The sequence below is a fragment of the Rhopalosiphum padi genome, chromosome 4 (genome assembly GCF_020882245.1).
Source record: "Rhopalosiphum padi isolate XX-2018 chromosome 4, ASM2088224v1, whole genome shotgun sequence".
In the NCBI taxonomy this organism is placed as follows: domain Eukaryota; kingdom Metazoa; phylum Arthropoda; class Insecta; order Hemiptera; family Aphididae; genus Rhopalosiphum; species Rhopalosiphum padi.
This window is the reverse complement of record NC_083600.1, coordinates 21,974,200-21,994,362: the sequence shown is the minus strand read 5'-3', so window position 1 is coordinate 21,994,362 and position 20,163 is coordinate 21,974,200. Positions and strand designations below refer to the sequence as shown.

General features: G+C 28.5%; 1 protein-coding gene across 1 annotated transcript in view; it reads right to left on the bottom strand.

Annotated features, from left to right (window-relative positions):
* LOC132928727 (diuretic hormone class 2) overlaps positions 1 to 19,956 on the bottom strand; it is a 46,445-nt gene extending 26,489 nt beyond the window's left edge. Inside the window, exon 1 of the mRNA XM_060993586.1 lies at positions 19,798 to 19,956. The gene's annotated coding sequence lies outside the window, so the exon portion shown is untranslated. The remainder of the gene's footprint in view (positions 1 to 19,797) is intronic.
* Positions 19,957 to 20,163: the final 207 nt, after the last annotated feature.

The following is a 20,163-nucleotide window of genomic DNA, read 5'->3' as shown; positions in this document are numbered from 1 at the left end:
AAGATATAGATTGATACGAAGTCAAACAGTAAAACGTATTGTAATACTTGTATCTTCGTTATCGTTATCTAAAAAAACAGCAGTGGAGTGTTGACAGCAAAAAACACACAAACCATACAAAAAAAAAAATTCTCAAAATAAAATATCACTGTTCAATTTGAAATATATATTTATGTATTTTATTTAACGTTCACTTTTTATTTTGCATAATATTAAATGAAAATATGATTTATAGTGTAAATATAATTTCAATAATAATTATAGTCACAACTGAATGCATTACATATTTACATGTGGTCGTATAATTTGATTAAAAAGAAAAATTAAACTGTACAGTCATTCAATGCATTTAAATTAATAAAGTTATTCATCAAGCAATGGCTTATCTGAATTTTTAATTTAATAATTAATTTATTAAAATTTTGATATACCTATGGAGTTTGTAAAATATATGCTTAAAGACCATTTTTTAAAATTCTTGGTAGTTTTTGAACTATTCAAGGAGTGTCCTGTGACGATACAAATTTCTGCTTTTCAAACGAATATCCTATCCTTTTTACTTCAAAATATTGAGAAAATAATTTTTTTTTTATATTTGTATGTATCTTTTTAAATATATTCGAACAAATTGGTTTTCAGTTATTATTATATTACTAAGAAAAAATTGTCTTTAAAAATAGTTTAATAAATATATATTATAATTGATGTAATATTGGATAAAATATTTATTATACTTAGACAATTTAAAAAAATTTATAAATGTCAACACTTAGCTCGTCTAATATTAATAACTAGAAAATTTAAAATTACCATAGATTCTATATCTTAAAATTCCATTACCATGGGTCTATTATCCTTAATACACAAATAAATACATAACATTAATACATAAATAAATAACTCAAAAACTACTCGTTTGAATTTTGGTTTCAAATATTCTCAATATTTTAAGAAAATGTATTTGTTAAATAATTTACAGCAGAAAAAAGCAATTGTCATTTGAAAACAGAAGTTTGTACCTCCGCAGAAAACTCTTTAAGTAATACAAAAAAAAAACAGATATTAAATAATTGCATTATTAACTGTATTGTACACTATATTGTACTTTATATAGGTACGTTATTATTGTTCATTCATATATAAAGTTATTAAAAATATAGGAAACTATGTAATTAAAAGCTAATGACAAAGTCCAATTAAAGAACAAATAAAAAAAAACTGTAAGAATGTAAACTTTTTAAAAAAATATATTTTTTTCTATATTGAAAATAAAAGTTTATTTTTAATGGTCTTATTAAATTATTATAATTTTCTTTGTTATAATTTATAAATCATCTGAGTACAACAGAAAAACGAACATTCTTTTCTATTTTATGGGTAGTATGTACTAATTTAACGTTATAGAATTATTTTTAAAGTAACAAAATTAATTCTGGAAATAAATTTTATATTTAAATTTGTTTGGTATAAATTTGGTAATTGTGGATTTTCAATTAATAATTTGACGTTATCGTTACTTTGTTAACAGTCTTATAGGAATATGAGATAAGTAAGTTTAGAACGGAAGTTTTAAAATGTGTTCGTTTAATTTTGATTAAGTTTGCACTCGTGTCGTCTTTCTAAATTTTACTTCTTTTAAGTATTAACTTGTTAAAGCTCAAGACGTAAACGAAATTTTAATTAAACTACACTGTTGACTCTTTAAGTTATTTTCGATATTCAAAAAAATTAATTAGGAAGATTATATTTATTTGTTATGCGAATTAATATTGGTGTGAGCATGATGTGATGTTGGAAATTGGAATAAACGAAATTCGATTGATTATTAAATTGTTAACATGATAGAATATTGTTTCTTAAAGTTTTACAGTAATAAAAATAAAATGGAGAGACATGACATATGACGCTGTCTTACTTGATAAGCGTTTATAAATTCAAATTGTCCATCTCTTTTGCTCAGAATCATTTTTTTTAGTATACGAGTACAACAATTTATCATCGAAGTCAAAACTATACTATGCAACAAAAGCGAATTCTTCGGTTTTATAATTTATTTTTAAAATAATGACAGGCGGTTACCGTCCACTGAAGCATTTCGTGGAAAATGATGAATTTTTTTTTTTGCTCAAAATATTTCCACCTTTACCATGAACATATTCCATGTACGTAGTGGTTTCTTTGGATATTTCGTACAATATTCTTAAAGAAAAATATAACAGTTATTTTTTCATTCGTTATCAGACGGCATAGGAAGACTTACAAGCTCCCGATTTCTATAGAACGTGGCATGCAATCCACTGGTTTATGGGTAAAAACTGGTCCAGACGTTTTCTAACGAAAGACACGGCGAACACGATTTGTGTAACAAGAATAGATTAAGGATCGATGATAAAATTGTATTGTACACAACGGCAGTACCGCTGTCGTCGTTTCGTTTTATTTGATGTTTTATTCAAACGGTTACGCGTGAGTTCGTCGTCAAAAAGGTTGCCGGCTTTACTATTAAGCTATATATGTGGTACAGAATCGTTCTCGGCGCGCGCGAACGAAATTGGATTTGAGTCGGGCGCGAAAAACAAGAAAATATATTAACTATAACTACTATACAAACGGGGGAGGAGTGCTTCTGCTATATATCCGTGCAATATGAAACGTTGGCGATCATTCGAAATACAATTTATCGGACGTTTTGCAGACTACCACCTATCACGTTACACTCGCATTATATAGTAGGTAATTCCCTTTTCAGTTTACATTCTTTTTTAATTTTTGTTTGTAAATTTACGTCTTTTTAAAATTTTATATACAATTTGTAGTCATATATTACAACATAACATTTTTGAAAAAAATTCCATTTTTATCGTTATACTCTGATTCACATTTTTAAATAATAATGCGTCATACATTTTTAATATAGTACTCCGGAGTAGCACATTTTTCTGAGGATTTTGATTTATTATTCAAATCGAATTTCAAACCACTATAGTTAATTAGTTGTGTTATTTATGACCAGAATAGTATTTTGTGGGGGATAATAAAAATTTAATTTGTTTTATTAAAAATGTTGTTTTAGGAAAAATGTAAAAAATCCTTAATACCAATTTTATATAAAAAAAATATAATAATAGTTACTGTACTCACAAATTACATATATATATAATTATCTCATGATAACAGCATTAAATCAGGATAATTTTTTTTTTTTTAAATTCTCTTCTCTTTAAGCTATAGAAATTAAATTATTTCTAAGTTTTCGAATTTTAAGTCGAATAAAGACATTAAAAGATTTTTCACGACATTTTAATGATTGTTTTCTGAGTTATTTCGCTTGTATATACGTACTAACAACAATTTGTATCTTACTGAATATATAATAACATAACAATAATTTATAGTATAAGTAGTATAGCGTAGGTTAGGTATTGTATTATGTTCATGATGCTTACGGTGGACAAGAAGAGATCTTGTTGTTTCTGTAAGTTCTATTAAGTCTTTATGATAGTAATGCTTCCTCAATAGAGATAGACTAAAATGGGACCACAATAAGTGATTATTTGTTTTCTATAAAACGTGATTCAATTCTCTTTCAGTCATTGTAATAATAATAATAGATTTATAAATGCAGTGTGCACCCATTATTATTAATAATTGTAATTCGCATTATTTGCGTTGGTAAATTTGAAGTTTCGGACTGATGGGATTTGCGTGACATCTTCAAAACCGGAAGTAATAGGTTTCGATAATTGACAGATGATATATCCAGTAATAGACATTTTTTTTAAGTGTAAAAATAAAAGTAGGTACTCATCTACCAACAAAGGCAGCACCCACACATTTAGTTGTAATCACTGATTAAACTGATCAAAGCAAAAAATTAACCGATTTAGTAAAACGTTTCGTTTTTACTGAATTTAGCCTATGGTTTAACTTTGAAAATGCGGACGCCATCAAACCCATCATTAATTGCGTATATACATCGGCGTGTAGCGAAATTAAATAACAAAAATCAGACTAAAAAGCTCGTCACGTTTTACATTATTTGTAAATATTTCTCGTTATACATTATAAATTGGTTTGGGTTTTCCGTAAACGTCGCATAAATTTACTTCTACAAAATTTAAACCCAATTCGATCTTTTAATCTTTCAGATTATATTATGTTTGGTCTGATTAACACAGATCGTGTGTTCATCAGCGATATGCCAATACGAAAATCGTTACAAAATATAACGAGCAAAGAGACGTACCCAATATTATTCAGAATGAATTTTCAGCATTAATGTTTCGTTTTACCATCTCTCCATATAAATGTCGACTATTGAATATAGAAAGTTAATCGAATAAACAAATTCAACACAGAAAAATTTAAAATATTATCAACCACGTTTCAACAAGAAATAGAAATAATTATAATAACTATTGAAAAGCAGAAACAATAAAAACAATTAATGTGGTAAGAATGTATTTTCTAAAGACTAGAAAATAATATGTTTGGACTTGAACGAAGGTTAAACACTACCTTTGTATTTTATTAATATTTATTACGATAATTAAAAACACAAATATTAGATAAAAATGCAGTCAGTGTTGATAAGCCCCCACCCACAACTACTCTTAAAAACGTATATCAGGACATGCGATATAATATGTCGTATACAGTTATGTGATTGTTTTCTCACTCAAACAGTTATTTATGCACGTAATCTTACAGAAAATAATCTTGTGTGGTGCATGTTCGAAATTAAAAACGTATGTCTACATTTAAAAATCGACGAAAATTCGAGACACGATTAACGATAGTGAATATCATAATAATTATTTGCTCTCAAAATATCGATTTATCTAGAAAATATTTTAAGTAAGTGCTATTCATATAGTGACCGAAAAATCACGTAAACGGTGTACTCGCATACTATACAGAATTTCTATAATGCAATATAAGTGATGCCGCCACAACGGTGGTAAAGCCCCGAGTGAATAGTTTCGTTGTTCGAAAAATAAACTATTTTCGGCCGTTCACACGTTTTCGAAGAGGAGTCAGTCACACGTAAGTACGCACGATACGTATACACTAAATGTGTGCACATATATATACGTCTATATAAATATATATATATATATTATGTTAGGCGCGCGCGGTCCGCAGTAGGGTCGTTACCGGAAAATCTCTGGGGACCGTAAAGTGCGCACTTAGACGATCCGGTACAGACATTTTCGGTGCGATTCGCAAGCCATCGTTTAATACCGGCGGACGCGCGTATAATATTATGATATTGTAATAATATTATTATTATTACTGTATATTCGTGCCTCGGGGCCCGGGGCAAAAAAAAGATGCTCGAACACTTTGGGGGTGAGTAAAGAGGGGGTTTACGGGGAAGGAATAAACCATTTAAGACGCGCGGAATTGATTGACGGGCCTTTTAATTGGTTTCTGCAGTATAATTATACAATATGCTATGCAATTATACAGAGTCCCACGCTTGTTGCGATGCGTATGCGATTCATATCCGTACCTGTACAATATAATGTTATATAATATCATAACACGACAAATGTGCGTGGCTAAAGAGCGTATTTACCGTGTTTCGACCATCGCGCCGTGGACGCCGATAAATGTTTATGCCTTGCCCCGTCTCTCTCAAACTTGGTGGAAAATAATGTTATTTCGATTATTCAAATATTATGCGTTCCTATTATAAATCGGGTCCGACGCGAAATCTGCGCGTATTCGGACAGCTTAATCGAAAACCGCTGTGGCGTCCGTCTCCATTTGCATAATATAATACTACGTTTGACGTTCATAATATATAACGGCGATACAACACCTCGTTATAATTTAGGTAAAAAATATAATAATAGATATGTGGAATAGGTACTAAAGTAACTGAATTTTTTATACAAACACTTGCAGTAGATAGTGATATACTTATATAATAATAATGTAATATATATTATGAAAAACACTGACGAATCCTCGTCGGCAGTACCGCTGTAAATATACCAAAAATTAAATATGAAAAAAACAAATTCAATCCACATATATTATTGTTATACGTATTATACGTTGGTATAATCCGATATATTTGATTTTATCGTTTTAGACATTTCTACATAAGATTAAAAATAAATGCAAATGTGCTAATAATTGTAATTTTAATTAAATTTTTTTATAACCGTTTAAAATATAAACATAATATAATGTACTTACTTGAATTATCTACAACAATATTTAAGTCGAGTAAATATAAGTCATTGAAAAAAAATGTCTTAGACGGTGTAGAACACATAAAGCAAACTGGAAATGTAGTACAACCAAAAGTCATATCCGATTTAACCCAAAATATTAAATATGTTATTGTAATAGAAATTATTGAAAGCACAGTTCACATCGTTCGAGTCTTTAACGAAGACAGTCTATAAAAAAGTACTAACTAAACGTATGGTCTTTTATCTATTCGATGTAGTATAATATCTCCTCTCCATGTGTTTCATATAATTGTTTTTGAACTTATTATGTTATCTATGTTACTTATTGTTTATCCATGTACAACATATTGTAATATATATTTTAATGATAATAATGATAAAACAAATATATAGAATATACGATGTATCTACAGACCTTCTATCAATATTCGTATATTAAGGGTAGATAAGTACGTGAAGCTATACAGCTAAAGTAATCAACATCCATTGGTCATATATAGTTAATGTAAAGAATAGCATTTTCAAACGGTAAATTGATATGGATCACGTCTTTCGTCGACCAACTAAGTGCCTTGTAGCGAACTTTTTTGAGAATCAGGTAATAGTTAAAAATCGATATTTTATAAAAACCAAAACTTAATCTGCTAAATTATTTTATCTATATGATAATTTTTAAAACTAATCTATAAAAGAGACCAAATTATTTTCGTGAATAAAGAAAAAACAAACTGTACATTTCATAGGATACCGGATAGAATAGGTTATTTAATTTTCGAGTAAAATCATTTCTACAGCTAAAAAGATTACTTAAAAAAAGAAAACTTATTCGGCAATCTAATTATTCTGGAAAATTTAATTAAGTTCATAAACATATAATTAATGAGTTTTGAAACAGTAAATAGGTACTTTTTTTTATAATAGTGATATCAAAAAATATGAAAATTACGACAGTGTTAATACTCTCTATAACAGTGGTTGTTTCTCGAGCGGAACAGTTTTACGGAAATAATTTTTATTTAGTGTACGAAACACTACGTTATTAATAGCTATCTGCCGAGCGTGTTACAAGTGTCTAAAATTTTGCACGATTTCAAATAAATAACCAAGTTATGGAATTTAATCAGAGTTTATTACACCCTAATTTATTATGATAGTTTATAATTAATGTTTGAAAGAAATTGATTTTTTTTTTTGCAAATATAACGAATTAAACGAAATATTGCACAGGATAAGGTGGGTAAGATTATTCAAACAGACAGTGAATATTATGGTGGATTGAATGGAAATATGGATCACATATTTTGTAGTAATTGCTTACATTACCGATTAGTCCTCAAAAAGTAGAAAAAAAAAAAATATGTGTAAAATAACCGTAATACTATCACGTAAAATTCGGAATAACTCAATTATACATACCACGTGGTTGATTTGATTTTGAAAATATAATTAAAAAATAATAAAAAATGCTAAATGCTAAAACAAAAAAAAAAGCCAAAACAAAACATCTGAAATGAATAATATCCAACAACGACGGTATCAGCCTATACGAGTGTATGTTTGCATTATACAATACAATATGTACATATTTATCATAATATTTCTCCGCCATCTGACGTTTACGTTGTACAGCATCAATTCACACGCGTATAATGTAGAGGTACCTACATAATATTTGGATTCACTTCGTCTATTCCTTTATTATGCGGATTATAATAAAAAAAAAAAAATGCCAAATGTTCAAATTTATTTCGATGTTTCGGGTATAGTCGCGCATTTTATATTATAACCCGTGATCAGCCATTTATTACGACCACGAGTTTTAACATTACAATTTATAACGTTGAATTTACCATATTTAAATTAAACGGCACCGTATATAATACTGCTACGTAACTATGAACTACCGCGGTACACTACGTAGAACAAATACGAATGAATAATTCATCGGCGAGCGCACATTTCTATTCATTCAACTACGAAACATTCGTGTTGCACTTGACCCTCCGAAGATGGTTTATGATTTTTTTGATATTTTTCAATAATTTAATAAAATATTCGTCGTGCGTATAATATTTAAAATGTATATTATAATAGTACTGCTTATGTAGGAATTTTCGAAGTGACACTATGAAATATGTTTTGTATTTCGACGGTGTAATAGACTCGTTCACTGTAACTATATGTTGTATACTATATATGTAACTACGACAGATTTGTACTTTGTGAGTTTAATGTGTGCGCGAAAATAGCTTAGTAATACAAGTTAACGTAATAATAATATAATGATATAATAATATAGTTGATAATTACACTAACTAACCAACTCGCTTACACACTGCATAATATATTATATAATATAGTATCGCCCGTGCAACTAAAACACTTATAATTTTTTATTTATCTACCGATACCGTTTCCGCGGCAAGTTCAATACCACGGTTAGCTAACTATGGGGATTATATTTTCTACATTGTTCAACCCATAGACTTAGAATGTTTTAGTGTTATATATTTAATACGGTTGTTCACCAAATCAATTGATAACACGATTTTACACAAAACGCCTGTGATGTAAGTGATAAAAAATCACAGATTGAACATAGAAATAATGTATATGCAAAAAAAATGAATTTTCAATATTTATATGTAGGTGATTTAAAATAAAAATCATATACCTTTACAATATAGTATTATAAAATAATTATGATGTTAAGAGTACCACCTATCTACCTACCTACCTGTACGAGTTTAGTTATTGAAAATTATTATAATAAGTTAATTTTGTTTATCTCCGGCAAAAGGTTATATAATTACATTATACAGCCGTAAAAACTAATAACACGTTTTACATAATTACAACCCGAGCATCGCGGGTCTCTTGGAAAATGGAAAAAAAAATATATATTATATATATATATATTTATTATATTTCGAAAGTTCGGTAACAGCTTATTACTCAATAGACTAATAATAATTAATAAAATATATCCACGAAAAATCGCCTCTTTGATATTTAAAAAAATAACGCACACGCGCAAATTATGTTGGACTTTCTGCAAACATTTTTAATTACAGACTGAAACACTATACTACGGATTGATATATTTTCATAATAACGTTTTAAGCTAAACTCTAACGACATCTGCGATGTAAATATAACGATGTAAATGTGCAAAACGCTTAAATAAAATTCAGCACGAGTGGATCCTCTATCTCTCTCTCTCTCCGTCTCTCTCATTTTTCAAAAACAAATGCTTAACTAGACAGTAGATATTTTATTTTAAAAGTTCAGATTAGTTTTTTTTTACACCAAACGCACTTTTTAATCACGACGCGTTGAGTCCAATTTAATTTTGTTTATAGTTTAAATAAATGAAAACTAATGTTTGTTATTATATATACGTGTATCAGAGAAAATTTAAACGCGTGTGGAAAACTTTACCATTTAAGTCCATTGGTTTTTGTTTTCGCAAAGACTCAGACGCATCGCATATATTATTTTATGCGCATTATTGTTAGTATAATAAATTCAGATTTATTTCGGTCAACAAACTTATGCGTCTTATATCGTTTTAATCTCATAGCAATATGTTTTCTCTACTAGTGGAAAATATGTAAGATGATTAGAACCGTTCAAACTTATGAGATTAGATTTCGGAAAACAAAAACATTATGACGCTAAGGGAGTTGGATAGGAAGAAAGTTTCGAAGATCGAACGACAATGTTGACGAGAAGAGCGATTTTAGTCAAAAATATAATGTCGACCGTTTCCGCCAAAAAATGTGTGGAAACCAATGATTTTAATTTTTAGCCAATGTATAATATATTATGTCAGTCAATAGTATAAGAATGCTTTGAAATATGTAAATAATTGCAAAGTCCGTACAATAATGTAGGTACAGCGAGTCAGCGATAACCACCGATTAATTTTTGTCAGTATTAGATTATTTATCACGATCGATATCTGATTTTTTTTAAAATAATAATTTAGACATTTAGTTGTATGATATATCATGTATGCACCTATTTGAATATTAATTTCAGTGCTGTTAACTAATACTGTACTGTAATACTATTAAGATTTATTTTTATATCCATTATTATTATTTTTTCATGTTGTATTTAAAAATCCACACATGATAATGTTACATTTTTGCGCTTTAATACGATTTTCAAACATTATTTTGGTGTTAACATCTTGTAATAATAAAAAAAAAAAAATGGTTAAATTTTTGCGGAAACGGCATACTTGTAAATTAGGGAACTGGTTTTGATCCAGAAAACTTAAAGGGCTGTAATTATTAACTGAGTTATTAAACAAATTTAATAAAATATGTTATTTTTTTTACTGCACAGCTGATGCTCCGAGTTTAAGTTAATTGCAAATATTAATATTCAGTAACAAATTAGTTTATTTTTTGTAGTGTTTTAAGTGGGTGTAAAGTGTATAACTGGTATATTACATTTTTTTACTCCTGAATAAAAATTATCTGCTACTACAAATTATATTATAGTAATTTGTGCTGAAAAATAACCGCTTTCAACATGTTTTTTAAATTTAAATTTATATAATTGATAAATAAAAACAAAATAATCTCAAACGATTATTTTGGTACATAACTATTTGATTTTAGGATTTTTTTTATCACAAAATTAACTTACATTTTATCTATTATAGAATTGTATGTATAATATTATATTTTATTAATTATTATAGAAACTATTCGTTGCGAGTCTACGGATTAAATATTTATTTTTGAGTCCGGTCAAAATGTAAACTTATTTGATATATGCGCGTAAACAACTATAAATCAATTAATTAATTAATAATTAACTTCCGTCGGGCTACCTAGATCAACCTTCCTAGATTTCATTTAAATATTAACTTAGGTGAATTCTGTGTATTAAGATTGAACAGGTATGTATAATATATTATTTAAAAAATTTATGTTCGTTCAAAATCGTGTTATTATCGAGTGGTTTATTGTCGCTTTATAATTTCAACGGTAGAAGCAAAAATATGATATATATATGTATTTTTTTTAAACAGCGAGCGAGTCGTATTATAATTTCCGGCGATTATCACTCAAAATCCGAAGACTTACGGTTCATAAATACAATACGCCTAACGTTATATTTCTTAGATTTACGGCGGTGATGAGGAAATTCAATAGATCATATCATCATTATGTGATTACGACACTGTATGTTCGACAGGATAAATTATGTATTTTTGTCGATTCATCTCGATTTAGGTGTATTAATAATGTTGTCGGGACAAGTAACACATTAATCGCATACGCCCTCACATGGTTCTATAATATGCGTTTATACACGTCTAATGTTGTCGCGTCTGTCACGATTATAACGATTCAGTAAATCAAAAATCGTAACTTTACTACGAAATTATTATTATTGTTTATATAAGTATGTAGTATATATATATATATATATATATATGTTGTGTATATTGTAAAACTTAATCTTACCAAACGTTATTATGATAACTACCAAGGGATGACAACGATGCGGCAAAATCAAATTAATCGAACATAGCTGTTTTAAATAAATTAAATGCATAGAATTTAAGATTGAATTTTAGCATATTCTACACGCTATATATACAGAATTTTCTTCATAACAACTCGCAAGTTATAACTCATAGGGCGGTGGTTGTTTTATATTATTTAAAACCATTTTTTTAATAATCTAAAGATCTACACGTTTTATGCTGTAAACAAAATTGTTTTTTGTTCTCGCACGTTTTAATTCGGTTTTACGTTTTATTTTTAAAAATGTTCAATCCCAGCGTTGTACAGTGATTAGTCCAGCAATCAAACACTCGAGTCACGATCATCCGCCGTTGATTGCTGTCCTGCAGTAATTAAGCTGTAGCTGAAAAATACAAGGGATTTCCATCGTGAGTTCCGTGCGCTAGTGGCATATTATACAACCGTACAAAATGGTAAATTGAAATTTTAAGTTCACCTCCGTCAAAAATACTAAATTCAATCGGGGCGTTAATAATATTTTAGTATCATATACAATTGCGTTTTATAGCTTTTCGTGTAGAAATCGAATCCATGACCTTAAAAGCTGTCGGCTTCAGGCATCAAATGCGGACGATGTGTACTCGCTTTTATTTCTCGGACGAATATGTTGTGATTAATTTTACGATAGAAATATAATATTTTTTTTTCGTTAGTAAAAACATACAATTTTCAGCTATTTTTTAGCTATTCGTAAGACACTTATTCCACAGCAATTTATAACGCAATACAATGTGTAGAACTTATCGGTGTAGTTATGTTTAAAATGCGATATGCATATTTTTTATTTAAGCCATCTATTGCATTGGCGGTCGATGTACTATAGTCGATCTGCCGTATGGACATGGTTTTTCTGATATACCTGTATAGTAGTACACTAGCAGAAAAAAAACGAACGAAACGGTCCTCGTTCATTTTTTCCACATTGCTGCAATAATGCTTGAAAGGATTACGCGCGTGTATATGTACCATATGGCAAAATATTTTTGTCCTTTTGCCCGGAATAAATACAGCACACGTTGAATGTCATATTATTATTATTATTATAATAAAAGTTTGCCTCTCTTGTTTGACGAAATTCTTGTGAGATAACCATAGGAATGTTGCCGGTGTAGAGATCCCTCAACTACGCTTTATACATTTCTGAGGCTCTGCAGCGTGGTGGTCTCCGTGGTCTCACGTTTGGACTGTTGGTCGGTTTTTCAGAAAGAAAAAAAACGGTTGACGTCGAGTTACTTAAAATTTAATGTAGGTATTTATTAAAGCTTTTAAAATTAGTGGACAGATTCGAATTCTTATATACTCGAGGTTATAGTTAAGTCGTAATATGTACCTATCTGAACATATAACACAATATTGGCGATGGTAGGGCGTGGCTCGACGGCCAAACAAAGCCCTACAAGCTGTGATATCAAAGGCAGTCAACCAGGCGGTGTTGTTGTAAAATATCCTTCGGCTTCTTTGTGGCTCGAATTGTTATTGACGTCGAAATCGAATTTGCCAATTCTCGTAATTTATGAGCAGCGTGTTTGCTGCGAATGTTTTGTTTTTGGCAATCTGTTTTAATTCCCTAGTTAAATAGCAGGTACTGGATTCCAGGAATCTACGAGCAAGTCGTTTGCGAATGTGTTATAATAAAATAAAAGTTAAACGACACCGTTGATTTACTACACTGGGAGTACGTATTTTATGTGTGGGGAAATCCTTAAAACTTATTGGAACAACCTTGTTTCGACTGTTGTTTACATGGTTGACTTTTGTTTAAACTTACTCGTCTCACGTTTCCGTACGGGTAAATAAAATTTTTTAACTTTTGTATTGATATAAAACTCCAAATTAAAATGGTTAGGTAAACCAAAGTCTAGGTAAAATCGATGAAAAAATTTCGAATAGAATAAAATTCTACAAATAATATGTGATAACTTAAAAAAACACAAATTAACTTTAACATTTTACCGAAACCGATATTATGTGTGAATGTGTTTGTTATTAGCGTTAGGGACTTCTAGAAATTTGCATATTTATATTTTATACATATTCATAATTCCAGGGTATTAAAGTTAAACTTTTTTTTATTAAAAGTACATATTTAGTTAAAAATGCATAAACCATATTTTGTTCTATTAATTGATATTTACTATACAACCACAAAGGCTATGTATAATTTAATTTTAATTGTATTCTACGTCGGTTAGATCGGTTATTTAGAATTTCGAAGGTTCAAAATATAAATTAATAAAAATATATTAAAAATCATTAGTATAGTACAATAGTTACTATTGTTCTTGACGGGTGTACAGGAAAATAATAAATAGTTAAATGTATAATTATTAATTATTATTAAAATAAAAATAAAATATTCGATTAAACTTCGAAGACGAGGGCTGTATATTTGGAATGTAACCATAGCTCTGTATTTCGAGAAAATTTTTGATTACTTTTCTGTTTTAAAGCAAGTGCGATTTCGTTTTGAATTAGATTCTAAATGAATAACGATGTTTTAGACAAAATAATTAGACTTAAGAATTTCTGTTATAAAAATTGCGTTTCGCCCATTCGAGATTTGAGATCCAAAAATCTATTATAATAATAATAGTGTTTAGTAGTTAAACCTATTGCATCACAATAACTCTGAGTTTGAAAGTCCATATCTTCCATTATTATTTTTTTATTCAATCCAAGACATCCAACAGAAGTATACTACCCTGCGTGATAGTATTGCGAAACTTTCGATATTGTAGCAACGTTCAAATGTTAAGCGCGTTTGGATATTAACGCACCGAAATTCGACGATTCGTCCGTACCACTGTACTAATTCGGTTAACATATAGTGTAGTACGTTGTAAAAAAATAACGACCTTATGGTGATAAAATGACTATAATAGTATGTATCAGTATTTTTGCTGCTCAACTGGTTAGGTATTCCAAAAGCATTATTGTTGTTATTAATTATTATTATTATTTGTGACGACTAATGAGTATATAAACTGAATACAATAATCATATTAATATGTTGTTCGGATGAGAATTACACACACCAACATACAACTATCGCGTCACCGAATATTCAATTAAACGTTAAACTGTAATAATGATTTGGCTTCGCAGTATGTGCACAGTGGTACAGGCTGCGTAGATTTTCCCACTCTACGTACATCACGATCTCACCGCAGAGTGTCATTTCAAAAATAATCATTTCGCGCCAAAACCATTACTAAGGCACGTATCCGTGATCCCGACGAACCAATAGTATAAACAATTTCCTAAGCCGTTATACTATGTTATTAGATGGCAGATACTGCGTGCTAGTGTGCTTGTGTGTGTGTCTCGTGCGTGTGGTGTGTGCAATGTGCAATGTGCAATGTGCACGGTGCACACCAAATCCGTGTGCCTATAACAGGTTAACTTAGGTTATGCCATATCTGTATAGCACATAAATATGCACAAAATAAACAATAAATAAAGGTACCGCAATGACTTTAAAATATTTTTTATTGAAATACCTATCTAAGGTGCTGCGAAGTTACCTAAATATTTATTTGTCAGAATAAAATAATATACACTGTCGATTATTTAGCACGGAAAACGATAATATTTAAAATATGTGCAAAAGTGTACACTCCAGTCTTTAAATATTGAGCTGATCATTGGTCATAATTACGATTAATATTTCAATGAACTTGCGTCTTTTTGTTTTTGGAACGTTTAACACGTTTTTAATCAATCTACAAATGTGTTTCAAGTGCATATTATAAATTAATAACAAATACATTTTAAGTTTCCGGGTATTCTTAATATTTTTATGGATTTTTTTAATTTTTAGATATTTTTAAGAACACGACAAAAATGATGTATTTTTAAAGTATTCTTTAAAATTGAAACGTAATAGTCAAAAAACATATTTTTAGTTCAAGTTCCAAATGTACCAATTATTACCTCACTTATATCCTTCATCAACCAGACTGGTTTAAAAATTTAATTTATTTGTAATATTATTTTTGTTGTTAATATTGTTTTCTATGTAATATTTATAATCATAATTGTCGAAGCTAATTGTTTACAAAGTTTCTTTTAATAAAAAAAAAAAAAAAAATAGTTCAAGTTGTGCAATATTGTTTTAATAAAATATAATAGTGAAATTATTGAAGTATTAAAATAAAAATATATTTCTAGTTCATTTTATTTAGTGGAATTATTTGGAGTTAAGGTCATAAATGAGTTTTTTATGGGAATTAAAATTGTTTAAAGCATTAAAATTTAATCCCTAGTCATAGCATACCCTTTTTTTTTTATAAATTCACAATAGTCGATTAATAAAACTGCCTGTCGATTGGTAATAAATAGGGTTTGGAATTTGAATTAATATAAGTTAAAAAAAAACCCCTTTAATGTAAAATAAAAATATTATTTTTATTTATTTAATTCTTTAGTAACCTCAATTGTTAAAAAAAATTGTATACTTATACCTATATTTTGATAAACTGTTTTCCAAAGAACATTGATGATTAGCTGCTAAAATATTTTTATACATGCAAATATACCTTTAAAATACACTCTTGTTACCGATGTATATTTCATAGACAAATAATTATCTATTTTACCAGTAAAATATTACCATAAAAAATACGTTACCGTGAGTACATATAGGTATATCACATTTATATTTTACATGAACTATATTATATTATATGAAAAAATATCAAGATAAAAAAGATAAATTAAGATTATTTAATCAAAATTAAGTTAAATATATCTGTAGGTATATTATAATAATATATTAAATTTCCATATAAATATATATTTCGAAAAACAAATACTTTCAAATCAGCCCTATTAATAAATAATTAAGTGCTGCTTATACTTAAATACTGTTACTCGATTAAAGTAAACGCTGGATTAAGAATACTTTAATCTATACCCATTTTAAAAGAAGTATAATATAAAAAAGAAATATGTATTGATTATATTGTACCCAGTAATATCATTTAACGGATCAAAACACGCGATGTAGTGATCGTCTAAGAAAAATATTTTTCTAGTCGAATTTCAACAGAATGAAATATGTTTTGGTCGATCGAATATATAGACAAAACGTCTATATCTCTTTCAGTTCAAGCATTGCGAAAATAACATACTCGAGAAATATCACATTTTTATTTGATTAAAAATACCTACTGTTTTTTAATTAATGATTTTTGTTTTTGTTGAAACGTATTTTGGTAGTTTCTCGGAGATATATTCCCCAATTATATTATACCTAATATATATTATAAAGCCATAGAATTCAACACACTGTTAAGTTCCAAACAGTATATTATCTCATTTGATCTTTTCTAATTACAAACATTTAACGTACCTATCCAAAGCATTTATGAATTAGTGAATTACATCGAAACATTGAATACTGACTACTGAGCTTACAACGTTAATTGAAAATAACTAATTAAAAACCAAAAATCCTCACTGTTATTATATTATTATATCTCGCGTATTGTTTATTAAAATCTATTATTGAAACAAAATTCCTAAAACTTAAATTCTTATTTCAATATCTTTGTTCGTGGATTATTTTTCCAACGATATTAATGATTTTTTATACTCATACGGGCAAGCTCTACCCAATATAATATTTTTTCAGGATGTGAAATATTTTGATAAGATTTACAATATTTAGATTTACGATTCAAACTGTTATAAATTATGATATTATGTATGCGTGAAGGTAGTATAAATTGTAGGAAACCTTTATCGGGGCCGCACTTAATGAGTAAATTATTAATTTATGTACCGGAATATATAATATAATTATTATTTATACACGCGTATTGTTACGCCCGTGTGGATTTAATTCGATAGCGAAATCTGTTCACCAGGGATTTTGATTACTTTCTAATACATAGGTAATAATAACACTGACCCACTGTCTCTTTAACAGTATACTAAAAATCTTTGAAAATAAAATGTTAACGTTATTATCGTTGTTTGTGATAATTTATTCGTTCGTTTTAATAAGTTTTGCTCGATTATAATTTGTAATTTAATGAAACCCCAACAAATATCCAAAATCAATTGACCGCGCTCACTCGGCCGGCACACTTATAATTTTAAATGTACATTTATATATTTACCACTGTTCAAATGTAATTTTAATCGAATAATATACATTTGAGCATGTAATACTTGTATGAAATCTGAATCAACCACACAAATATTATTATTCCTGTGAATTATAAACGAAAAATTAACACCATCATACAAATAATTAAAGATTTCTACGTATTTTCTTTTATGTAACTGAAACACAGGTATAAACAGGCGATCCATTCATGTTTGTACAATAAATAGTATATATTATACACCGTTAGCAAAAATTTTGTTTGGCTGTTTTTAATCACAAACAAAACAATTTAAAATATAAAAATAATAAATTTAACAATCGGTCAAAATATTAAGAGCTAATTTAGCTCTTTGACTAATACAATATATAGCTGTTTATGTTTTTGTTTTATTAAATTATAATTAATTGTATTATACAAAAAAGTACACGGAATTCTATTTTATGTCTATTTATAATCGGTAACTAAAAATATTTTAATTGCGTAAAAAATTAAATTAAACATTTTTTTTTTTTTTATAATAGACTTTTTTTTGCCAGATTAATTGAGAGAATTTATTTTAACAGTGGTTTTTTGTGTGATTTACAATGTGATATAAGACGTAAAATTAAAGTATTTTTATTATATAATACATTTGAGTATTGTACATATAAATTATTGTATATGGACATGAAAATAAAAATATATTGGATGCTTGACGGTAAATAATTTATATTTCTAGTAAAAATGAGGTAGAAAAATTGGTTTGATTTATAACACAAAGTCATGAAATCGTAGATTTTATAAAATGACTAAACAATATTAAATACATCCTAAGAAAAATTCGGAAACACGTCTCTACTAGATAATCTTCTATACTTTAATAATTTCTATAATCTGATGTCTGTAATAATACTATATAATAATAATTATTATCGGTTAATGTATTTATGTATTTAGATACAAAAATACTTTTCAAACACTTTTTTTAAAGTAGCATGTATTTTCAGCTTTTTAATGTAACATAAAGGTAAAAATATTAAAATAATCTAATATCGATAATTCTTAGACTACCTATCTCTATTAAAACTAGTTCTAATATAAAAATACTTATGCAATGTTCCAATTTTGTGTATTAATCTAAGTACATTATTATCATGCAATAAAATCATACTAGAAAAACTAATGATAATAACGGAGCCACAATATGTCTATACTTGGATGTCACATGGCCAAATATTTAAATGTATATTTGGTTTAAGAATTATTTTAATACAATCACTCGAATACTTTACATGGCTAATAACAATATCGAAACGTAAAATATAATTTGTTGGGTCATCTTCATGATGGTCATAGCGTTTTTTTTTTTGTAAGTATAGTAGTTTTATATTATTATCTATAAGTTGGGAAGATATGGCTTTGCATATTATTTGATTGATTAACAGAAAAGATAATTCATACAAAATTATATTCTGTGATCTAACGACCAAGTATGTACAATTTCAATTTTAATATTTAGTATTTGAAATTGAGTACTAAAAGAAATACAAATTTAAGCGTTTTGAAAAATATCATTAAACGTTCTATTTAATTTTTGGATTAAAAAAGCACAACTTACTAGACGCCGAAGAAGTATTTTTACTTAGGGTACTTATTATTTCGGTTTTTATTCTAAAAATGACATTTTTAGTGAATGTACGACACGAGTTATAAATATCTATTTCAAAACTATATCATTTAATGTCAAAATTTGGTTTTAAAATACCGTAGCTACTACGCGACAATTCATTTCCGTCCTCGAGAGCATATCATATTGTTTATTTTTTGTTCGTCACGACGTCATCATTCAGCATGTACATGATAATATTATATTTTATTTGGCTTTCTGGGTGCACGATTACCTGTCTTAGCTATGTAATATATACAGAAGCGGGTACTTACCGATGATATCCCGACTGAAAGCGAAGTCCGCTGCAGTAGGAGGTATACGTGGTACAGTGGCTGTTGCTCCAACGACCGTGATACTTGTGAAATGCCGATCAACTTGTGGCGCTCGTTTATACTCCGCGCGCTGAAACTCGATGGGACTTCGGGGGGTCGGTCGGGCGGACCGTCCGCGGCGGTCGGGTAGCGATTGCAGGGGGGGATGCTTTTCGTCTACGCCACAACGACAACGCCGCCCGACCAATCGGAAACCGTTGTCGGACGATTCATCCGCACCCGCGTACAACACGTTAAACCTCCTACACTCGGGTACGCGTCTACGTCACCGGTCGACTCGGCTAATAATAATTATATATTAATATT